This window comes from Podarcis vaucheri (assembly GCF_965113315.1).
Source record: "Podarcis vaucheri genome assembly, chromosome: 11".
Taxonomy (NCBI): domain Eukaryota; kingdom Metazoa; phylum Chordata; class Lepidosauria; order Squamata; family Lacertidae; genus Podarcis; species Podarcis vaucheri.
Genome location: NC_138749.1, coordinates 34,232,826 through 34,255,640, shown reverse-complemented (window position 1 = coordinate 34,255,640; position 22,815 = coordinate 34,232,826). Strand labels below are relative to the sequence as shown.

At 41.0% G+C, this 22,815-nt stretch overlaps 1 long non-coding RNA gene across 1 annotated transcript; it reads left to right on the top strand.

The window, feature by feature from the left end:
* The first annotated feature begins 183 nt into the window (after positions 1 to 183).
* On the top strand, positions 184 to 7,594 carry LOC309514735. Its single transcript, XR_014212152.1, has 3 exons — positions 184 to 269; positions 3,718 to 4,754; positions 7,181 to 7,594. It is a non-coding gene; the product is annotated as an uncharacterized lncRNA (long non-coding RNA).
* Positions 7,595 to 22,815: the final 15,221 nt, after the last annotated feature.

The window sequence follows — 22,815 nt, the reverse complement described above, 5'->3', positions numbered from 1 at the left end:
AAAACACAATAAATTAGGCATGGCAGATAGTCTGAGAGTTTCCTACTGTAGGATGCTTGGGCTTCCAGGGAAGTGGGGCATAAATAAACATAGAAAGAGGGAATATAAATTGAAGGACACCGCAGTTCTCTCACTTCTATTTTTACTGTCCCAACCAGATTGCCAAACATGCATATGGAAGAGCCACAGTCACAGAGGCTGGAGTAGTCTGGGGTGAAGCCAACCAAGGTCCTCAGAACTGAATATCTTTTGCCCCTCTCACTCTTCAGGTACTTATTTGGGAGCTGCCTTGGCCACAAAGATATTGTGGAGTCACATGGGTGCTTGCAACAACTACAGATGATTATCTGAACTTGCCAGCAGGCTTTCTATACTTTGCATGGAGTGGGTTTAAGTGCATTCTCGAATTTGCTCAATTAAAGTGGATTAAACCTAAGCTTTTCGTGTTTAAGAAATTAGGAGGCCAACAGATTTAGCCACGGCTGACCTTTTAGGGAAAATATGGCTATCAATGGCTACCAGCCATGGTGACTATATTCTAGCTTTACTATTGGAGGCTGTAGGTCTCTGATTACCAACTGCTGGAAATCACAATTGAGGAGAATGCTGGTGTATTCAGGTCCTGCTTTTGGGCTTCCAACTGGGATCTGATTGGCCATTGTGAGAAAAAGATGCTGGACTAGATGGAACACTGGCCTGATGCAGCAGGGCTCTTGTTACATCCTCATAGTGTGACAACTTCCTTTTTAGTTCACTTTCTATCCTAATGGGGGGGGCTTCCCTTTTCTTGCACTGTTTGTGTAGCCTCCACTTCACACAGAAAACCCTTGTATTCTGGGTCTGACACAGCATCCTGCTCTGTTCTGAATTGGATGATTGTTATAATCAGCAGCGGCTAAGCTACTGACTTGTACTTAAATCGTGTTTTCCTGGGGAGAATAAAAGAATGATATCTGGACAATTAGCAAGCAACAAAAACTTTGTCAGCACTGCCTTTGATGAAAAGCAGGTGAAGCAATAGTTGAACAAATTGAATACTCTCGCTATACAGATCAGCAGTTCTGGGTAGAAGTAGCTAATAAACTTAATGGAACACTTAAAATTGCTGAATTGTATCAGAGAACAATTGGCTTGCAGAAGGAAAGAAAAGAAGGCAGTATATTCTCTGACATATTTTTAACTAGCAATGCAGTACTCTCTTCCCTCACTGTTCCCTTATAGACTTTATGAGCTTCATGTGCTGAAAAATAATGGACCCAGATACCCCTTTTTTAAGGACAGGTCCTTATGCCAGACCTCTCTTCACCTCATAATAGATTTCCTATATTTCAAATTTTCCCCAGTGATATAGCCTCCCACAGGGATGGATCTTAAGGACAGACTCAGGGCAAGCTTATGCAACCAAGCCAAATTTGGGTTGAGCAAATGCATGCCATGTTTAGTACACGGCGAAGCAAAAAGTCATATATCTCGTTGCAACTCAGTTCACATTTTCTTTGCCACTACTTTTACTCGTGACTTTGTAGCAATGTGAAAATCTGGCAGAATTCAGACAACTTCCAAACTATGTGTCAAAGGGTCTATTACATTCACATTATTTAGTTTGTGATAGGGTTGGCAAAGAAATTCAGTTCAGTTTCCATTCAAAGGTAACCCTACAAAAGTTGCGCATTCCATAATAATACACAAACTGAAGCCTCCCTGGGAAGAGTGATTGATAAACCACTCTGGGAATGGTAGCTCTGTGAGGGGAATAGGGGTCCCCTAATGACTCTTAGGGTCTTTAAAAATGACAGTTCCCAGATTCCTTTAGGGGAAGCCATGGCCGCTTAAAGTGGTATGATATATAGTGGTACTTTGATTCTAGAGTGGCTTAGTTGCCGAACGAATCGGCTACCGAACGCCGCAAACCTGGAAGTAAGTGTTCCTGTTTGCAAACATTTTTCGGAAGCTAAACGTCTGACGTTGCTTCCGCTAGAGTTCAGGAAACTCCTGCAGCCAATTGGAAGCTGTGTCTTGGTTTTCGAACTGTTTCGGGAGTCAAACGGACTCCCGGAATGGATTAAGTTTGAGAACCAGGGTACCACTGAAGCTTTAAATATAATGTGAACAGCTGTCCTTTGAAATTTGTACTTCTCTGAATTTTACAATGCAGTTTTCCAGCCAAGACAGGAATACAAAAAAATAATATATTTGGGGAAAGTTTGCAGAGAAATGCATATATGTGTGAAAATAACATAGGGGGAAAAATCATTTTTTTTCTTTGCAAAAGTGGCAGAGGAAATTCTGGGGAACGTTAAACTTCTCTTCCCCCATGTTGCTCAGCAAGAAGGAAAAGGGGTACCAAGGGTCAGGGAGAGACTAGTGAGCCAGATGGGATGCCCTGTGACCTGGAGGTTACCCACCTCTGCTGTAGCTGGGTAAGGCTAAGGAGATACCAGATATACTGCTGTACAAGTGATTGTGGAGAAAGGATGTTTCAATATATTCCAGTTCACTTTGCTCTTGGTTTTATCTCTCTTAAATCCTTCCACACACTCAGCAGCATATGATATTTTGGGTGTTATGGTGTTAACTATGTGAATTCCATGGAAAGCAATTAATTTTACAGTTTCACAGTCACGGTGTATGCCACTTCCTTTCCCAACAGCACCTGCTAATAAAGGGTGACATTGTGGAACATTAAACAAGAGTGCCACTGAATTCAGGCAACTGGGGTTCAAAGTGAGTTAAAGCATTTTGCTTCCTTCTCTCCCTCTTTCACTCATCTTAAAAAAACCAACACTGTTTGATTTTGCTTTAAGTGTAATGACAATCAAACAATTCAATGGCAGAGAAACCTAAGATCCTTTGAGCCTTGCTTATGTAAGATTCATTGAGGTTAGTGGTGAATTTTTCATCAGGACGTGTAGTTCAGACCTTGGCTCAAACAGCAGCATCTTTCAATCCCTTCACCTAAGAGGAATCTGAAAACTATCTATGTGAACAAAGTCAGAAGAGCACAAGGACCCAACTTTATCCAAACTTGGATAAGGTCAGAACTCTTCTGAAAGTCTTCCCAAACAAAAGGATGTTCTCCTATGATATTTAAAACTTGCCTCAGTTCTATGACCTGAAGGAAGTGCTGCATCTACCATGAGATTTGCAAAAGTGGTTGTGATAAAAATCATTTTCTGCACTGCACTTTAGCAGCTGGGTATAGGTAACCATGTTCAAAATGCATGCAGATCATAAGTAGAAGTAGTTCTGTCCAAAAAAACTGCCCCAGTGTCATTGTTTTTACAGTTATCCATTGATAAAAGAAAAAAGAAAATACATTTGAAAACTATTTAAGGAGAGATAAAATTCTGGTAAGATTCTCATGGGTGAAAATGCAGGGTTTTTCCTCATGCTTAGTTTTGAAGTGGCTGAGTAAAAAGTAGTTTCATCCCAATCGATCACTCTGCTCTGCAAAATCTTATCAGGAGGTTCCACACAATGTCAGAATTGGGCCTTTAGTGTGGTGATACCTACCCTCACATTATATATGAGGCAGGCCCTGTCTCTATTGTATTTTCAGTGTCAGTTGTAGATGTCCCTCTTTCAACATGTCTTCTAATTGGAGATTTTTTATCTCAGTAAATATCTGTATTAGAGTTGAAATTGTATTTATATATGTATTTGGTTTTTTTTAATAAAAAAAACAAGTTATGGATGCAATTGTTTCACATACGGTAGGTTTTTATTGGATTGTCAAGTTGCTCCAAGATGCTTCAAAATACTGATCTTTCCTTCTTTCACTCTACGAATCATCTCTCAAGTGGTCTGCACTTTGTATCTCCCCTGAGTGCCCACAATTCAATCAAAGCCCAGGAGAAGACATCATGAGATACCAGCCTGTTCAAGGGATTTTATCAGAGCAGATCAGAAGTGCAGGTAGGCAGAGATGCTGAGGTATGCCGAATAAATGTCTAGCTGCCTAGCAACAATAAAGTAAGCTCAGAACCTGTACTGTCTGAAATTCTAAAGGCATTCTCAAGTGCCATGAGAATAAAACAGGAAAATGTGGAAGCTGCTATTACAGAGGAAGAAAACTTTTGAGGGCAGACTTTGTTTGACACAGCACTAGTTAGAAGGGCTGTGTGTGGAATTCCTGATATAATAATAATAATTTATTATTTATACCCCGCCCATCTGGCTGAGTTTCCCCAGCCACTCTGGTTTGTGGCCCTGATTTGTAAATCTAGATTGGACCTGATTCGGGCCAGACCCAATCTGAACATCATCCAAGCAAACCCATGTCTGAATCCAAACTGTGATCCATACAATAGAAATCTCTGGAAGTCTCACTGCCTTGTAGTGCTAAACCAAAAACATCTGTAAATTTATTGCTTCCCCCCACATGGGGAAATAAACCTTTGAGACATGGGAGCCCCCCTCCCCCCTGCCAAATTTTAGATAGGTACTTCTAGGGGTTTTCATGATAGAGACCTTTAAAATTTGCTTTTTCAAAACAAACAACAAAACAAAACCACCTTGAGACTGTGAGTTGTCAGTTGTGTCAATTGTCATTATCCTGTATTTGACCTTTTATCAAGTTTTTGAAAACATTTGAGGTTGTATTTTTTAAATTAGGCAGAATCCGGCAGGCAGCAACATGAAGATAAGCGCAGGGGAATAATGCAGGTAAGGAGTCTTTTGAGGGGCAGATTGTCAGCAATGAGAGAAATTTAAATATTCATTGGAGTCACAGATGAGACCCTGTCATACAGAGGGTAGGTTGCTAATAATAATATTCGCTATGGTTAGTAATTGATGAGGATGATAGTAATAAAATGAAAAAGCTGGGCAATATGCCAACAAAGTTTTTGTCTGGCTAGCTTAATAATAATAATAATAATAATAATAATAATAATAATAATAATAATATAACCCACACATAATAATAAAATAAAATTGTGTAAGGTATGCCATGCAAAAACTGGCTGCTTCGTATTGTCTGTGGTTAACTGTTGGAAATAATAATGTTAATAGTAAAATTAATAATCATTACCAATGAGAAGTGAATAAGATTGTGTACCACACAACGAGCTATTGTATTGCTGGCCGGCTGGTGGCTGCTTAGAAATTGGAGATCATCATCTGAAGAACAACACCACAGACCTGTGGCTGCTGCTATAATAGTTCAGTACTTGACTGTGTAAATGTACTCACAAGAGAAACTCACAACACAAGGCACTAATAAAAACAGAAGGAGAAAATTGAACACAGTGGCAAATCAACCTTACATTAAAACTGGAGCTAAAATGGAGGGGGGGGGTATTAAGAGACAGACAAGAAATAAAGTTGAGACTCATTTGGGAAAGAATAGAAAACAAATGCAAGCTGAATAAATGCCACTTATACCAACAACCACTTTCTGAGAGACAGAACTTGCAAAAGAGTACTGCAAATTATATATATATATATACACACACACACACACACACACACACACACACACACACACACCACTGCCTCCCCACCCCACCATGTAACAGGATTGGAGAGTGTTGGGTAGTGTGAGAGCATTTTAGGCTAGCCTCCTTAAACAAACTAATAGTGTTTAACTTTAAGGCTTAAGGAACGGTTTTGATAACCATATGGACACATGACAACCTACTTTTAACATTCATTATGCATGATTAAATGTGACAACAGAGGGCGCTGCAAAGCAACCAGCAGACCTTGTTTTGGTGAAGGTAAGTAACACTTTATTTTACAAGTATGGCCTGTGACGTTGCGGAACAATCTATCTAATATAATTCTAATAACATTAAACAGGTCAGTGTAGATCCAGCTAAAGTCCAGCTGCTCCAACCCAAATTATTGTGAGATCATTCTAGCCCTTCTCCAGCTCCCTTCCTCCTGCTTGCCTTGCCATGGAGTTCTCCTTTATGGCGTTGAAATTAGCAATGACAACAATTTGGAGAATGTCTGTCTGGCTTTCTGTAAGACTGTTGTGAACTACAGATTGATATGAATTGTTTTGGGAGAACTCAACCTGTTCTGTGGTGATTCATAGCTGCTTTAGTCCAATCCAGACAGGGCATAGATCAGCCCAATTTGGTTAAAGATTTTGACAAATCTGGAACACAACCTTATTAATTGGGGGTATATTTAAATTAAGAATGCATGTCTTAAATCGCTGCTTTTTCACAGAAGTACTCTGGAAAACAGAAAAGAAAAAAAAGGTGGGATTGATGCTTCTTGCTGTAAAAACATTAAAGTGAAGTATGACTGTGTTTTTACATCATTGATGTAAAAGCATATATTCATGTACCCATGCTTCATATAATAGCACCAGCAATGAGTCTAGGAAGCATAATAAGAAGTATACTTTAGGACATTTTCCTTACAAATATTGCACAAGCAGATTTTGGATATCCAATACTTTTTTTTGCATTAGGTCAAACCCAGTATGATTTCTGTCAATCTAGCCTTAAAGTTTCTCCACAGAGAGACTTTGAATTGGCTCTTACTGAGAACCTCTTTGAAACACAAAACTGAAAATTACTATAAAGGTATGAATTCAATTTAATTGGGGGAAAAATAATTAAGTTTGAAGCTGGAAAAAAGGGAAATGACAAAAGTGCACCTAATGTCAGATTGCAACTTGCCACTCAGAATTCACCATAAAGGATTCCAAATTACAGCACTTAACGAGCCTCCAGATGGAAGAAGCTTGCTTTTAAAAAGATCTCTTGCAATGATCAGAAGAGAGACTTCCCTCCTGTCAGACACCTATGCCTGTGTTCTCACCATATTTTGCAAAGGGCACCATGTCTATGTTCTCAGTGTTTTTTAGATTATGAATGTGGAATTACACAAATTAATTCCAGTGAAGTTATAATGCTGGGAGTGACTCATTTTATATTTGGAGCTAGGCTTACTTTCAGTAAAGTAATTGATGTGGTATATGAACATCTTTGATCACACATCTGCAATAACAACTGATGCATTAATGTATTCCTTACACTTACTCTCAGGTGTTAACAACATTTATCTCTCGCTATGAGAGTTATAAATCCTGACAATCAGGGTAAAATTAGTCATAAATGCAATTTTTTTCTCTAGAATTGTGCAAAATTAACTCTTGATTGTGCATTGTTAAACATTATCAAAAGAGCTGTTCATAAAAAGTTTTCCTTTTATTTTTCAGTGATTATCGATGCAACTTGTGTTGCAGCTGCAGGAGTTGAAACATTTTAAATTTAATTTACTGCAAAGACAGCATTGATGCATTGAGATAAATAAGAAGATTTATTTTCAGCATTTATTAGCTTCTACCATTGAGGGAGCCATTGCCCAAATCAGAATTTTAGCTGCAGACTAATAAGCAGAGCATTTAAGAACAGCAGTTTTTTGTTTACAGATCAAGACCGGAGGACAATACAGGAAGAGGTACATTTCACACTGTTGACAAATCCCACTAGTCAAGATCTGGAAAGGGCAGGTGTCAGTCAAACAGGAGACTACTTGTCAGCCATCACTCAAGAGATAGCTGCTGTCTAACCTTTTGAAATATGTTTATATTGTGATGCTTATTTTAAAGAATAAACAGGCTTCAAATATGGACCAATTGGTGGGTAGCAAAGCCATAGAAAATGGCTAGAACAAATCCTGCTTTCAAACTGGCTATGATAACATAAAAATAGTGGCTTGATTTCCCCCGCCCCCATCATCATAATACTGTAGAAGAACAGATAAGCCTCCTGAAATCCTGCTGTGGCTTTGGTTTCATGTCCTCTGTCAGACTTAAATGTTGACTTGGAAAAACATCATTGTTGGCTGCCTGTCACCAGGTCTGCTTCTGTGAAATGCAGGCTGCGATGCTAAACACACTTACTAGAGATTAAGCCTCAATGAAATAAGAAGGGCTTGCTTCTCAGTAAACAAGCTTAGGCTCACACTTTAAGTAGTCTGAGGATATTGAACCTGGGTTGGACAGCTGGAGTTTACATAACATTTTTTGTGTGTGCTTATAGTATTATAAATACTATAATGGGGACGCGGGTGGCGCTGTGGGTAAAAGCCTCAGCGCCTAGGGCTTGCCGATCGAAAGGTCGGCGGTTTGAATCCCCGCGGCGGGGTGCGCTCCCGCTGCTCGGTCCCAGCGCCTGCCAACCTAGCAGTTCGAAAGCACCCCCGGGTGCAAGTAGATAAATAGGTACCGCTTACCAGCGGGAAGGTAAACGGCGTTCCGTGTGCTGCGCTGGCTCGCCAGATGCAGCTTTGTCACGCTGGCCACGTGACCCGGAAGTGTCTCCGGACAGCGCTGGCCCCCGGCCTCTTGAGTGAGATGGGCGCACAAACCCCAGAGTCTGTCAAGACTGGCCCGTTCGGGCAGGGGTACCTTTACCTTTATAGTATTATAACGAGAAGGGAGAGGGGAGGTGTTAGGGATGTTGGATCAGTAAAGGTAAGGTAATGGTAAAGGACCCCTGGACGATTAAGTCTAGTCAAAGGCGACTGTGGGGTTGCAGCGCTAATCTCGCTTTCAGGCCAAGGGAGCCAGCGTTTGTTCACTTTCTGGGTCATGTGGCCAGCAGGACTAAACCACTTCTGGTGCAATGGGACACTGTAATGAATGCCAGAGTGCACAGAAACTCTGTTTACCTTCTCACCGCAGCAGTACCTATTTATCTACTTGCACTGGTGTGCTTTCCAACTGCTAGGTTGACAGGAACTGGGACAACAGGAGCTCACCCTGTCATGGGGATTTGAACCACCAACTTTCTGATGGGCAAGCCCAAGAGGTTCAGTGGTTTATACCGCAGCGCCACCTGCATCCAGACACACCAGTCCAGACACACCAGCAGGAGTGCTGGATTGGTTCCGCAGGTGCTTTTGCACCACACCCACCATCCCACTTCTTTATCCTTCATGCTCTTCTTCCTGGTAAGCAGCAGCAACTCAGCTATTAGGAAGACAGGTGAGCCCTGCTACCCAATCATGCTACCCACTACTGTCCATAGCCCCTGTCAGAAGTGGTACAGCCCTTAGAGAACCATGCTATGTGCTTTGGGGGGTGCATTTCAAATTAGTATAATAATAATAATAATAATAATAATAATAATAATAATAATAATAATAATAATAATAAAATTTATGGAATTTATATACCACCCTATACCCACAGGTCTCAGGGCGGTTCATAGAAAAATAATACAAGAAGTAAAACAGTGATCCGTTTCTGGAAATACAATGACTCTGCATCTGCAACTGGCAATATAATTGAACACAGTCTTCTGTGAATTAATGATTTAAAGGTAGAAGAACAAATTGGCTGGCTTGAGCTTGAGTCTGAAAGTGCTAAGTAACAGTGATCACACTTTCTTTGCACTTCTCAGTTCTGTGAATATGGGGTGTTAGCAGCAGTTAGATCAGCTGAAGACAAACACAGCAAGCCTAAATTAAGCCAAATAAATGTAGACTTTAAAGGCACCATGCACTGAAAAGATTTATACCCTGCCTTTCAAGTGAATGATCCACAAGGCAGCTTACAATAAACATTAAGGACTTGAGGAGTGCATTAGACTCCAGTATCTATTATATCTTGGAGATGGTGGTTATCTATTGTTAGAAGGAAAGCTGTGGAAAAGATCCCAGAGATGGTTTACTTATTTAGTTGAATTGATATTCTGCCCTTCCACCAAGTGGCGCACAAGATGGCTGACATGAATAAAAGTAAAAGACTAAATAACAATCAAATCAACCATAAAAACAGCACATTAACATCTGAAACCAATAAAAAGAGTGTCCTGTTTAATAAATTACAACACTTGCAGTGACCATATCAGGGCTAATGCCTATCAGAATAAAAATATTGCTAGTCAGTGGAAGGTCGCCAGGGAGGGGACTGGCCTGGCTTGATTCCAAAGCATGAGAACAGCTACTGAGAAGAATCTCTTGAGTTACAAACATGTTTTAGATGCTGGTGGGACAGAGAGGCAGGTCTGAAGATCTCAAAACCTGGGCAGGCTCAAATGGAACAATGTGGTCTTTTAGATGACCTGGTCCCAAGACCTCTTTATGTCATAGACAGCACTTTGAGTTGTTCCCAGAAACAGGCTGATAGCTAGTAAAGCTATTGGGACATTGGCATGACATACTTTGTAGAACCAGCCTTGGTCAGTTAGAGTCCCAAGACTGACCAAGTAGGCATTCCTTGGAGTCGGTTGGGTCTGGGCAGTATGTTTTCTTGGGCACCTTCATGACTTAGGAGACAGAGCCCACTCAGCATCTGACTTGTCAACAGGTGCTACCTCTGAGGGTGAAGGCTTACTAATAGGAAGAGGCACCGGAGGCAGGGGTGTGATCCTTTCCTGAAAACCTGCTTAGTCCCTCTCTGGGATCCAGCTCCTTACTCTCCAGCCTGCTGTCTTCTCCATATGGCTCCAGTTTTCCCTTCCTGAGCCTCCTGTGGCACTCCAAATCTTGTTGGACTCTATATCCCATCTTTCATGCCCTTGGGCCATGCTGGCTGAGGCTGATGTGAGTTTGAGTCAACAACCTGTGGTGTGCTACAGGTTTCCCTTCCCTAATCTAGGCAGACCATTGACATGAGAGAACTTCGTGAGTAAGACAGGTCTTTAAATTCTTTGTCAGATTCATTTTTCTGATAAGCTGTAAGGAAATGTTCCACGGGCATTAAAGAGTAGAAACTAGCAGAAACTTAGCAGAAACTAGCAATTGCTATGTTAAATATACAGTTTCTACACTTGACAAATCTGCATTCAGAACCCTTCTTAAAGAACCTGTCACACATGGATTTACTGAATTGTGTTTGGTCTCTGGATAGGCAGTGATTTGGAATACTCCCCCCCCCCCCAGTGATAAGGTCATTAAAGCCTAATTAATAGCAAATGTACAGATGTAATTGAAGCTTTGTTAAATAATGAAATGGGAAAATGGGGTGCTGCAAAAAACTTCTGCCTTCACACTCTCACCCTTCTGCATACACTTTTAATGCACTGATCAATCAGTCAGTGTTTGGTATTAAATTGTTGCCTTAATTGCTACACTGTAGTGTACTTCTGTGGTTTTAATAACCTCAGAAAATCCATTAACTTGTTACCACTTTTCTGAGAAATGCATGTAGCTTTAATTAAACAAATATTTCATTTTCCAGAACCTTATCCAGTGAGCACACAGTTCATAATGATGATTAGCTTTAATTAGTTTAAGAATGATTTCTGCATTGAGAACTACCAACCTTTGGAGATTTCTCATTGCTCATTTATTTTTGCATCCTTTTTATCGCACAAAAGGAAAATCTAAAAGGCAAGAAAACATTGTTTCCCCCCCTTTTCCAGTTTGTGTATACTTCCCTCCATATACTCCAATACAATCAGTTTTGTTTAAAGCCAGTTCAGTTCAGGATGCCTCAACAGGCAAACAAAGATTGAGTTTGTCTGTCCCATAGTGACAATCATAAATCTCTGAAGTGACAGAAAAGGTTTGGTGTGTTGCTTAAATATTTATGGCGGGGATTATGTTAACGTTCCAGCGTGTTCTTTCTTCCTCTTCTTTGTATTGCCTTGAGTGTTTTTATTGATCTTTTCCCAGGCCTAACTGTTGTTTTGGGACTGGGTAGTCAAAAGTAAGTGTTTTGAATTGTAGTTAGATGCCAAAATTCCAAAAGATACATACTCAAGAGGCAGCAAGCTGGAAGGAACAATTCTAAAATAGCTTTATAGAATGACTGAGTATGATGAACTAATAATAAAGGTGAAGCAAATTGTCCGATACATCTTCTAATTCTTCACAGAATGTATGTGAATTGTTATCAAAAGAAACAAACAGCAGTCTATATTCCGATTATCACTGTTTACCAGGGGAAGTCTCTCTTTCTCAGTAACTAGTAAATCACTTATTTTTCCTTTTGAAGAGATTTGGGGGGACATCTTTTAAAAATTATGTCAGGGTGTACACACATACGGTGTGGTTATAATTCTTTAAGGAGGTAGGGAACTAGTTCACTGAAGACAGCCCTCTCTTTAAAGGCACCCTCTGTTGAAGGGCTTTCCAATCTAAATCTGGTTAAAGATAAAGAACCACCAGAAAGGAAAACAGGAATCCTTGAAGTTGCCTATCAACAGTTAAGACCAATAAGAGAGCAGACTGACAGCTAGCCACTTGGGTACCCGGGGTGGCACGTGCGCCCTGCACCTGGGGGCGGGGTGAGCTGCCCATGGGGCGAGCCGAGCTGGGGCAGGGCATGCTGCATAGAGCCTTCAAGGTGTGTGCCCACAACCTCCCTCTCAGCCACCCTACAGATGCCAGACCCGTGCTGCTCAAGAGACAGAAAGAGAGGGGGTGGGAGGGGAGATTGAAGTACCTTGATGACCTTCCTTCACTACAGTCCTCATGCTGGTAGACCCCTTGCGTAGAATGGATGGCATCACTTCAAAGTGCAGGTGGGATATATCATTTTTCATTGTGTCTCTATGTTAATGTTTTTAAAATTCCTAAAGATAAAATCCAGTGCAACAAGGAAAGAGGTAGGGGAGGGGGTGGACAACTTATCTCCTTGAAGTGCTTAAAAATAAATAAATCCCAGTAGCATCTTATGCATTTTTGTAAACTTGGTTTGACTGCAAAATTCAGAGAAGGGCGAATTTTGAAGCATAGCTTTTTGTCAGTTCACCTGCTGTTTTGAAATGAGTAAATTGCATTTAAATGTGAACTGTAAGTGAGTATAGAATTGCAGCCCTGATCCAAAGTAGGCGGGCATAGGATTGAAGCCATATTCTGAGGTAAAGTATTTTATGTCTAAATGTGGTGCTGCCAAATGTAGTAGTAATAATAGTTTGCTTATTATAAAGCAATAAGCCTTCACAAGTGCTGCCAGATGCCTAATACTGAACATAATCTGTAGCTACTTTCCAATAAGAAACTCTATTATTGGGAACCAGGCTGTGCCTGAGACAACCTGCCTCTTATCAGCTTCAGACCAAATTCAGATTTGCTGCATTATTAATAGCATTACTTACAAGCAAGTGAACAAACCAAAAAGATGTAGAGTGAAATGTATGCTCCCACTTTTTAAATATAGTATTATGCATGCACATTGACAATGACTTTATTTTTTTATTTTTTTAAAAGTCACGGTTTGTTCTATAAAATTCAAATTCAACAGGTGCATGTGGGTTTGATAGAGTGTAGTTATTATAAGATACATTTTTAAAAAAGAAGAAGAAGATCAGCAGTTTTACCTGTGCCAGTGCAGCTGTCAAGAGAAGCTGCACAATCAGGATGATTGATTAGCGGCAGGCCATAGTAGCGTATCTATTGAATTCCCTTCTCTCAGTCTCAATTGATGTGAGCAAGGGAGTCACTTTGATTTGGAGAATAATCCAGATTTAATTGAGAATGGTAAGCTTCTTGCACAGTTCATTTTTTTATCCTCACTAACCTCCATGCACTCTCTTCCCATTGCCTGTTCCCATTTCTCTCTCGCAACACTGTGCTCTACAGAACTCTTTGATGTCTCTATCAGAATTGTCTGCCCGGCAGTGGTTGTTAAGGAGAATATGTCGGCTTCAGCTGATAGGTCATGATGCATGTTCTACTTCCAAAGCCAGCATCTGAACTCAGACAAATCATTGGAAGCAAATAGTGGCACCGTGGTGGGGTGAATTTTTAATAAAGCATCAGTTTTGAAAGCAAATCAAATTTTCCTGTTTTACCAAGACTACAATCCTATTACTTGGGTGTAAGCCCCACTGAAGTTCAATGGGACTTTCTTCTAAATAGATGTGCATATGATGAGGCCAGTAGTTTTCAACCCATGCGCTGTGGCACCCTGGGGTACCTTGAATGATGGCCAGGGATGCCACAACACTGGCCTCTGTCCCTCTTTCCTTTCTCCCTCCTCTGATGCCCTCTCACATCTCTGCCTCCCAAAGGCTTACACAGCTGTTTGTTGCAGCAGCAGCCCTGGTTACAAGCTCCTCAGGTGAACTATGCCTTTGGAGCTGACCAGGGGATGCTTCCCAGGCCCCTGTGGGGCAGTGTGAGGAGGCACCTCTCTTTGGGGTGGGGTGGAGAAGCTCAGAGACCAGGGGCAGCAGTAGTAGCTGCCCAGAGGACTCCCAAGGAGAGGGGAGAGGAGACGAGCTGAGGGAACTCCACAAGGGAAGGTGTCCAAAAAAGGATGAGAAGCTGCCAGCTCTGCAGGCAAGGGGTGCCATAACTGGGCTCCTGATCCCCATGGGGGGGTACAGAAAGAATGCCATGGCTCAAAAAGGTTGAAAATCTCTGGACTAGGCTGTTAATTGCATTTCTTTCTGGTTTTTTTTTTTTAATGAAGCATTGATGAAAATTTAACATAATAATGATGGTCAGTGGATTGTACCTGCACTGAGACGTTTTGGTAGCAAAGTGACCTCTCAAATGTTGTATGGTGCTGAAATTTGGGGCCCTGATCTGAACACCATGAAAGTGTCAGAAACAAAGCAGAATAAATTTGTGAGGAGATCATTCTCTTTGCCTACTGGAATATCAGTGTCTCTTTATCTAGGTGGCCACTGCCAAAGGCAAAAGTGGACTGCTCCCAGTTAAAGTACCTTAACAGACTCATATCTCTACCCTCTGGAACATTTTCCGGCTATGTGTTATATGGAACTGGGGGGTACTAAACTGTGGATATCAAACTGTCAAAGTATTCTAGATTATTATTGTATCCAGCAGCTGAATTCTGTTATGAACTTGGATAAGTGGCAGCTAAGGGATTGGCTCTTCTGGATGGAATTCCAAAGGGATCTGCAACTAATAAGAAATTTCTCCTTGGTACCCTCTTTTGAAATCAGAACATTTTAGAACTAGTTATTTGATGAAACTTTTTCCACTTTCTCTAATGATGATGCCCTCTGCAGTTGTTGATTGTCATTACAATATGATACTGTACGAAGACATATTGTATATGTGGGCAACCTCAGGAAGTTTGTGTTCTATAATGTAGTTGTTTGTTCTGTATTTTAAAATATTTCTGATTTTATGGACTTGTCATGGCTTCTGGCTAGCACAAGAAACCAATGCCAATAAAATGCAGTGCTCACTTTACTTGCCCATGACAACCTTATCGTAGCTAAGGATTGAAGGTTCTGCAGTGTCTGGCTCAGGATTACTGGTTTAATATATCTGAAGCACCACAAATACCCCCCAAATGCTATATAAATGCAAAGTTATGCTATCATTAGCATTGCTTACAGATGAAAATGTGGCTCATGGAACAAGAAGCATACCATGGACTGATTGGATGAGGAAGAGCGGTGGGAACTGCTCACCCAAGAGTGATAGCATAGACCCTGGATCTTGGTGGGAGGACACTGAAGAGCTGTCCCTGGGAGCAGGGGAGGACCCTGGGAGCAGCAGCAGGACAGCCCCAGTCCTGTTGGTTCGCCTCCCCCTCTGACAGCCGGATTGAGGAGAGTCCTCCACATTGCTGAGCAATGGGTCAGACAGGCCCAGAGGAGGAGCTTGCCTCCTCAACACAGCCTTTGTCTGCTTGGGATCCAGAGTGAAAGGCTAGAGGCTAGAGTGGTCAGTTTCTTTTTTCTTTTTTTTCTTTAAAAAATAATATTGTTGACAATTTTCACATAACAAATTATCCGAAGAAATCGTCTTCATTATCCCCCCCATTTTTTTCCTCCCACCTCCCCAACAGACCCTCCCTCCCTCACCCCTACAACTTCCCTCCGCTCCCCTCTCTGATTTCTCAACCAATGTTAACTTATGCATATTATAAAATTGTATACATCCTTATATTATCTACCTACTATGTTGACCCTCAATAAATTTGTGTATGTTTATTCAAAACCTGACAAGGAGTCCAGTAGAGTGGTCAGTTTCAGCAACTTCTTAGCTGGATTAAGCAAACCAGAGGACTCTGCTGTGTTGTTATTTTCTGTTAATAAAGAGCTAATTGCATTCTGTGCCTGCTGTGTGTGTGCCTGCCCTGTGGTTGACCTGGCTCATTGACAGCTCCTTGACAAAGCATAACTTTCAGTTCCGAAAGTGCGAAAGTGCGTCTCACTTTTAGAGGTCAGCCTTCTATCTGATCAGCTGTTGGGGAATGGTTCTTTATTTGATGGGTATGCTGGGCCAAATTCAAAATAAAGAACACCACGAAGGGAGAGCAGGAGGGCAACTTACCAGCATTCCAGTATCATATCATATATCATATCATATTTATTATACTACTTTGCCAAGCTCCAAATAAGAATAGGAAATATCAGAGTCCAATGGAAGACATGGCACAATTCTGAGAAAAGGAGTAAAAGGGAAAGTAACTATGCAACTGCTCCTGCAAGTTTATAATAATGGAATCTTAAGTGACATACATTTGGCAACCCATTTAAAGCAAATCTAATATAGGTTGGTCTAAGAACTATACAGCTATTGGGCCAGTTAATTAGCTGCAGGCCATTTCATCTACAGGGCAATGGTCTGAATCTAGTGCAAACAAGCAGTAAATGAAAATTGTCACCACTTGATAGCTTTTAAGTGAACTCTAGTGAATGAACTTGCCAAATTAGTCCAGTTGCTAGTGGCTCGTATAACAGAAAGGAAAGGAAAGGAAAATCCCATGACAGTTGACACTAATTGGAATTCATACAGGTGGTCGTGGTAGACAGGTCAACGAGTGAATGCATTTGGAGGTTAATTCTGATCCTTAGTTTGAGCTTTTTACACATTGCCCCCCCATGCCACCCCTAAAGCAGACTTGAGAGGCAAAGAGGGAGCGGAAAGGTGATGTTTATAAAATATATTAAAAAGAAATGCAACCTATTTAGCCAGATTCAGAAACTATGGGCAGGTGAGGTTTTGCAGGTTCACGGCCACAGTCTGTGACACCCCAGAGCCAAGAATTAGGAGCAAATGGTTCCCTCCTTGATAAGAGAGCACTGAGTATGTGAAGCCAATGCATGTACCAGCCTGGCCTCACTGCCAGTGTTTACCCAGATGTACAGGTCAAGCCAGAAGAGCACCTGCCAAGCACCCACCAAGCCAAGGCAAAGAAAGAAGCTTAAGACGGGCTCTTTTGTCACAGAATTGCAGAGTTGGAAGGTACCACGAGGGTCATCTAGTCCAACCCCCTTCAATGTAGGAATCTTTTGCCCAAAGTGGGGCTTGAACCCACAACCCTCAGATTAAGAGTCTCATGCTCTACCGACTGAGCTCTACGCAACGATCTGCACTGGGTGCCAATCTGTTACAGGGTCAAATTTAAGGTTTTACTATCGTTGTTGTTGTGATGTTTGACAGTTTTGATTTATGGAGAATAATGAATGAACGTTTACGTTGTACAGATGTGATAATGAATAATAAAGCAGGAAAAAAGTAAGAAAGTAAAAAAAGGTTCAAGGTTTTAATATTAGTATAAGAAGTCCACAACACCTTTGGAGCAGCTTGTTTGAAATATCACCTTGCCCCACAAGTGCTTTGATCTGTGTGAAACTTACACATCTAGAAGTGCCATATTATGTCCGTTCTGTATCCGTTAGGAGTCCATCTCTCAGTGTGAAAGCACCTAAGCCTTGGAACTCCTTCCCTACTGTTAGGCAGCTATCCTAGCTATCATTTTAGATACTTGCTCTATTTTAGAAAGTCTACCCAGACACATAATTTAGTTATGCATCACTGCTTTTAGTATTTGCTAACTTTATCTGTATATTATTGATAATTATTTTATATTGTTTTATGGGTACTGCTTAGCAATTGTTTGATTAAGTGGTATATAAAAATAAAATAAAATAAAATAAAATATCTCTAGATTGTTTATGGACAACTTAAAAAGCACCATCCAAAATATAAATCCTTGGAGGACCTCACTTTTTACATCCCTTTATTATGAGAGCAATTCAGTTGACCCCTGTTCTGGGAAAGATTTCCCAGAAGTCAACATGTAAACACAAGGGAACTCTTGGATGCTCCTCTTGCATTTGGCCCTTGACCTAATTTTTCACTAAAACACATGCAATACAGTGTGAATACATGGACCCAGGCTGTGAGTAAATACATCTAATGAATAGTTCAAAAATGGTAGGTGCTATGTTTGACATTTCCCCTCACTTTGGGAAGATATAGGTTCATGATTAATCCAGATTCATTCAGAATCTGAAGGTGGGGTTCATCTAATGAACTCCATCAGTGGGAGCCCTGCAGCATTTTATTGGTTGATTTTGCTCTAAAACTCTATATCCAGCCTAGAGTTTGGGAAGGCCTGGAAAACCCCCAGAAAAAACCAGGTTTTTTCTGTCCCCCCCCAAAAAAAAAGTAAAAAAAAGTGTGTGGAATATTCAAACTATATTAAACTGTCCCTCCCCCAGTTCTTTTTTTTTTTGGGGGGGGGGAATGGCTTTGGAAAGATAGCCCTGTTCCCCTCCCCATTTTTCCAGTTTTTCCCAGGCTATCCCATCTCTAACAGCCACCCACAACCTGAACAGTCAGTGCATGAGGCCGCTTGCTGCTGTGTTTTCAATGCAGGTAGAGTAAGTTCTCTTAGGAGTGATGGGTTATTCTGTCATCCTGTCATTCCCATAGAAAATTAAGCAAAATACAAAATAAAATAAAAACGAAGCCTTTATCCAGAGTAGGCTGGCAGCTAGAGCTTAAGATCTCCTGGAATCCTTAAGAGCCTGGAATAAGCCACGGGAATATCAAGTGATACAAACCTTTCCCCCAAATATTGCATTTCCTACCTGAGTGCATTTTAGTGTGCAGCCTGTAATCTCTCCGTGAATCACACACCCCTCAGATATTCTGAACAACACACTTAACACATTAACGGTTGGATTTTCAGAAACTGCTAATTAACAAGGCAGGATATACTGGGCAAGCATCGTTAGCTGGTAAAGCTTGAATAAAGAAACCAAAATGAAAGGCATTCCATTTCTTTTCAAATTTATCTGAATATAGGCTGGCGTAGCAAGGATTTTGTCCATTAGAGCTCTCTTTCTGCTTTGATTTGTGTATGTTTGGTGTGTGCAGACATTTATCTATTTATATTGCCATCACAATCTAACCTACAATTTTAATAAGCCATTATGTGTATTTACATGTCGAAATGTTATTTGTAATGTTACAGCACAGCCAGCTAATGACAGGTGAGGAACATGCCTGCATTTTTAGTATTATCCTAGTATCTGCATACATCATCATCTAATATTGAACATTCCAGTGGCACATTTGTCCTCTTGTTGCTTTCTGACCTGTCTTTCGCAGCATATATGAGCTATCTTGCTTCCTTTGCAAGGATTAAAACAAAACTTTTTGGAGTCAGGTCTGACATAAATATAGCTGAAATATATGCAGGAAGCTGTATATATATGTATGTACATTAAGTAGACATCAGGTGCACTGAGCCCAGAGCTCTGATAAGGATTCAAACCCCCCCCCCCACTTCCTGGTCAGATCGATCATTTGATGAATGAAGAGAGGGAAGCATGAATGTTACTTGCCCAAAAAGAAGTCCCAGCAAAGGAAGAATGGATACAAATACATATGGAATATGCAGAAATGGCAAAACTTACCGGAAGAATAAGAAATCAAGATAACAAACATTTTATACAAGAATGGAAATGGTTTATTGAATATTTACAGATAAATTGTTAGACAGATACACTGGCAGGATTATTGTAATAACCTGCAGTTACATAAAAGTATACATATAAAGAGGATAAATAAATGAGTAAATTAAGTTAATTTGGATTAAAAATAAATTTAAGGAACTGCAGGAAGAGGGGGAAGGAAGTCAAGTTTTTAAATGTTCAATATCTGAAAAGTATAAATAAATTTTTAAAAAAGAAAAAAAAGAAGAGGGGGCAGCAACTCACAGCAACCCAATCTGTATGGATCAACTGAGCACAGGGGACTATGGGTCCTTGTGTGCTTGTGAGAGTGTGCATGAGATTGGGTGGGGTAGCCTCCCCCATAGCTGGCACGTGGCTCCTGGATGGTTGGACAAGGGTGAATGTAGCCCAGTTAGTCAACAAAGGCATCAGGCATAGGCAAACTCTGGCCCTCCAGATGTTAGGGACTACAATTCCCATCATGCCTAGCTAACAGGACCAGTGGTCAGGGAGTTTGCCTATACCTGGTCTACATTGACTGGCAAGCAGGGTTCCAGTCTTTCCAAGGTCTACCTGGAGATACCAGGGGTTGAACTTGGAACCACTGAGCTGCCAAGCATGTGCCCTTACCACAGAGCCACAATTAAAATGCCTTCCCTGCTAGGGTTGGTAGTGTGTAGCTACTCTCACAGAGAACTAGAGGTGTTCATGGTGGGTTCTTGGAATGCCCTACAGAACTTTTATTAGAGTTGGTTTAGAATTGGTATGCAGATCCTGTGAAACAATGGCTTGAATCCTAAATTACCATTCTGTGAACAGAAGAGATTCCAAGAGAGGCTTCTTCTAGCTGAGTGGGCCCAGGGAGAGAGATTTTCACTTGCCTTCCATGCTACTTTTGATGCAGTTTGTAGAGAGCTTTAAGATCACTGTTCTCATTCCGCCCTCTATGAAACTCCTTGTTTCTGTACTTCTGGCAGTGCAATTGTTTACTCCGCAGCCTATGGTATCATGCAATCCCATGATCAATTTTCTGCTGCTGACATAACAGAGACAGAAAAATAAGATACAGTATGTGAGATGGGTACTAATAACTGATGATGAAAGTGAATGGAAAGATGGATTGGTGTTTGAATTTCTAGCCAACTCAGCACCTAACTTGCCTTAAAATATTGCAGCCAAAGAAAAGGTTATCCATGTATGTTCTCCTCAACTGAACTAGAAGTCAGGATATAAATATAAGAAGAAAGTGGATATTTGCTTTGGAACATCCTAACATTGGCTTCTAAGCTATAGATATAGATATGTATATAATACCCAATAACACACACACACACATATAACACGAAATAGCTCTGTTAGCTCAAGGATTTCTGTTTGTATAAGGAAACTTCCCCTCTCTTTCCTCTCTCCGCATGCCACCTATGCCCTCCCTACATGTGCTCTGGAGATTTGGGGAAAACCACAGAACAGATACAAGGAGATGGAGGGGAAGTTCCATTATGCTGCCAGAAGTCGAGCTGATGTAAGTACTTAGTTGGACATTGCCTTGAAACTTTTGGAAAATATTTTGTTTTCATAGAAATTAATTTGTTAGCAGCATAGGGTAGTAATCCCACCTTTCTGTATGTTTAGAACAAGTGCTAGCGCAGCCTTCCCCACCTTGGATATGGCTAGACTACATCTCCCCATAATCATCCCCAGCCACCATGGCCACATGAGCTAAGGAGGCAGCCCCAAAGTGGGTCAATTAACTATGCAAATAGGGAATGTGTGAGGGGGGAGACCTCTGTGAGAAAGCCTGGGATAGTTGGTTTGGTTTGGGGAGTGTTACAGACAAGTTCACTTCAGCTTCAGCACTGCACTTGACCCAAGAAAGTAAGTGTAATTTGACTCTGCTCTACACAAGGAGAGTCCCAGTCCCACTGTGGAGGACAGGGAAAGGGCCTGTTGTGTGAGTCAACAATGCCAGTCACAAGCAACAGGTTGCTCAATTAAGCCCAGATTGTTGAATGGTTTGTTTAAATGTAAAGGTTCATCATTGTTCCACCTGATGTGTGTGTCTTTAAGGGGCCGGAGCAAGGGCCAGAGCAAACTAACGAGACCCAGCTTTACAGCTGTGAAACATAGCAGGTGCTGCTGAGTTGTACTGATTAAAACTATGTCAGCAATTGGGTAGAGTATATAAGGAGCAGCACCTAGCTCTCTCATTACCCTGGGGGATGGGTTGGTGGTTGGGTTTGGTTTGTTGATGTATTTAGTGTAAATGGAGTTTTTGTTTTTCTTATTAAAACCTTCTTTAAGTTATTTTTGAGTCCCTTTTAAATGCATGGTCTCCCCAGCAAGCTCTTTGCAGCGCTACCATACTGCAAATAGCCAACACAGAATACAGTACCACATCTAAAGCAAGCAACATCTGCAATTCAGCCAGTGATCCCCTATTGGGAATAAATGAATTTCAACTGGCAAGCATACCTAATTGACTTAAATTTAACCCCCCTTTCCTATGAAGTTCTAGCCCATTTCCATTTTAACAAAGACAAGAGCACATTGTGAATAAGCTACATTATTTGGTCACTTATATTCTTTTTGCATTTCCTGAAAACTTCTCAGCTGAAAGAAACCCAGGATAAAATAAAAAGGAAACCACTGAAAAGAGGTGTTCCTGTTTTTGTTTTTGGCTTCTCTGGAGTCTTGGTGAATTAATTGGTTCCAGCAGGTAGAAGGAGACAGCAAGCATTGTCCCCAGTTGTTGTTCCATAAGGAAGTCAAAATTGGTTTGGCCAACATGCTGCTACCTCAATCTCCATAGTATACTCCAAAGTTACAGTGAAGAAGCCCAGCTTCTTCCCTCTATCTCTTCCTCCTACCGCAGGCCAGGTAATAGCTGTGTCCACTCCCAACTCTCCTTTTTCTCTGCTGCCTGCATTTCCCCAAACTTGTGAAATAGGAAATCGGCAAGCAGCCTTTTCTCTTTCCTGGTTCATTTGCTTTCCCCATAGCAAAGTTGGGTCCACATTTCCACTTCTCTATTTCACATTTATTTCATTTATGTTTGTAGAACGGTAGGAGACAGAATAATTTCAGTGGACTCTCCCCGTAAGTGCCTATGGCTGAAGACGGGAGAATTACACAGGACAGATTTAAAGCCTGGAATCACTGTACATATTGAAATCCTTTATGCAAGTGGGGAGCATTGCTCTGTACAAGGGAATGACTT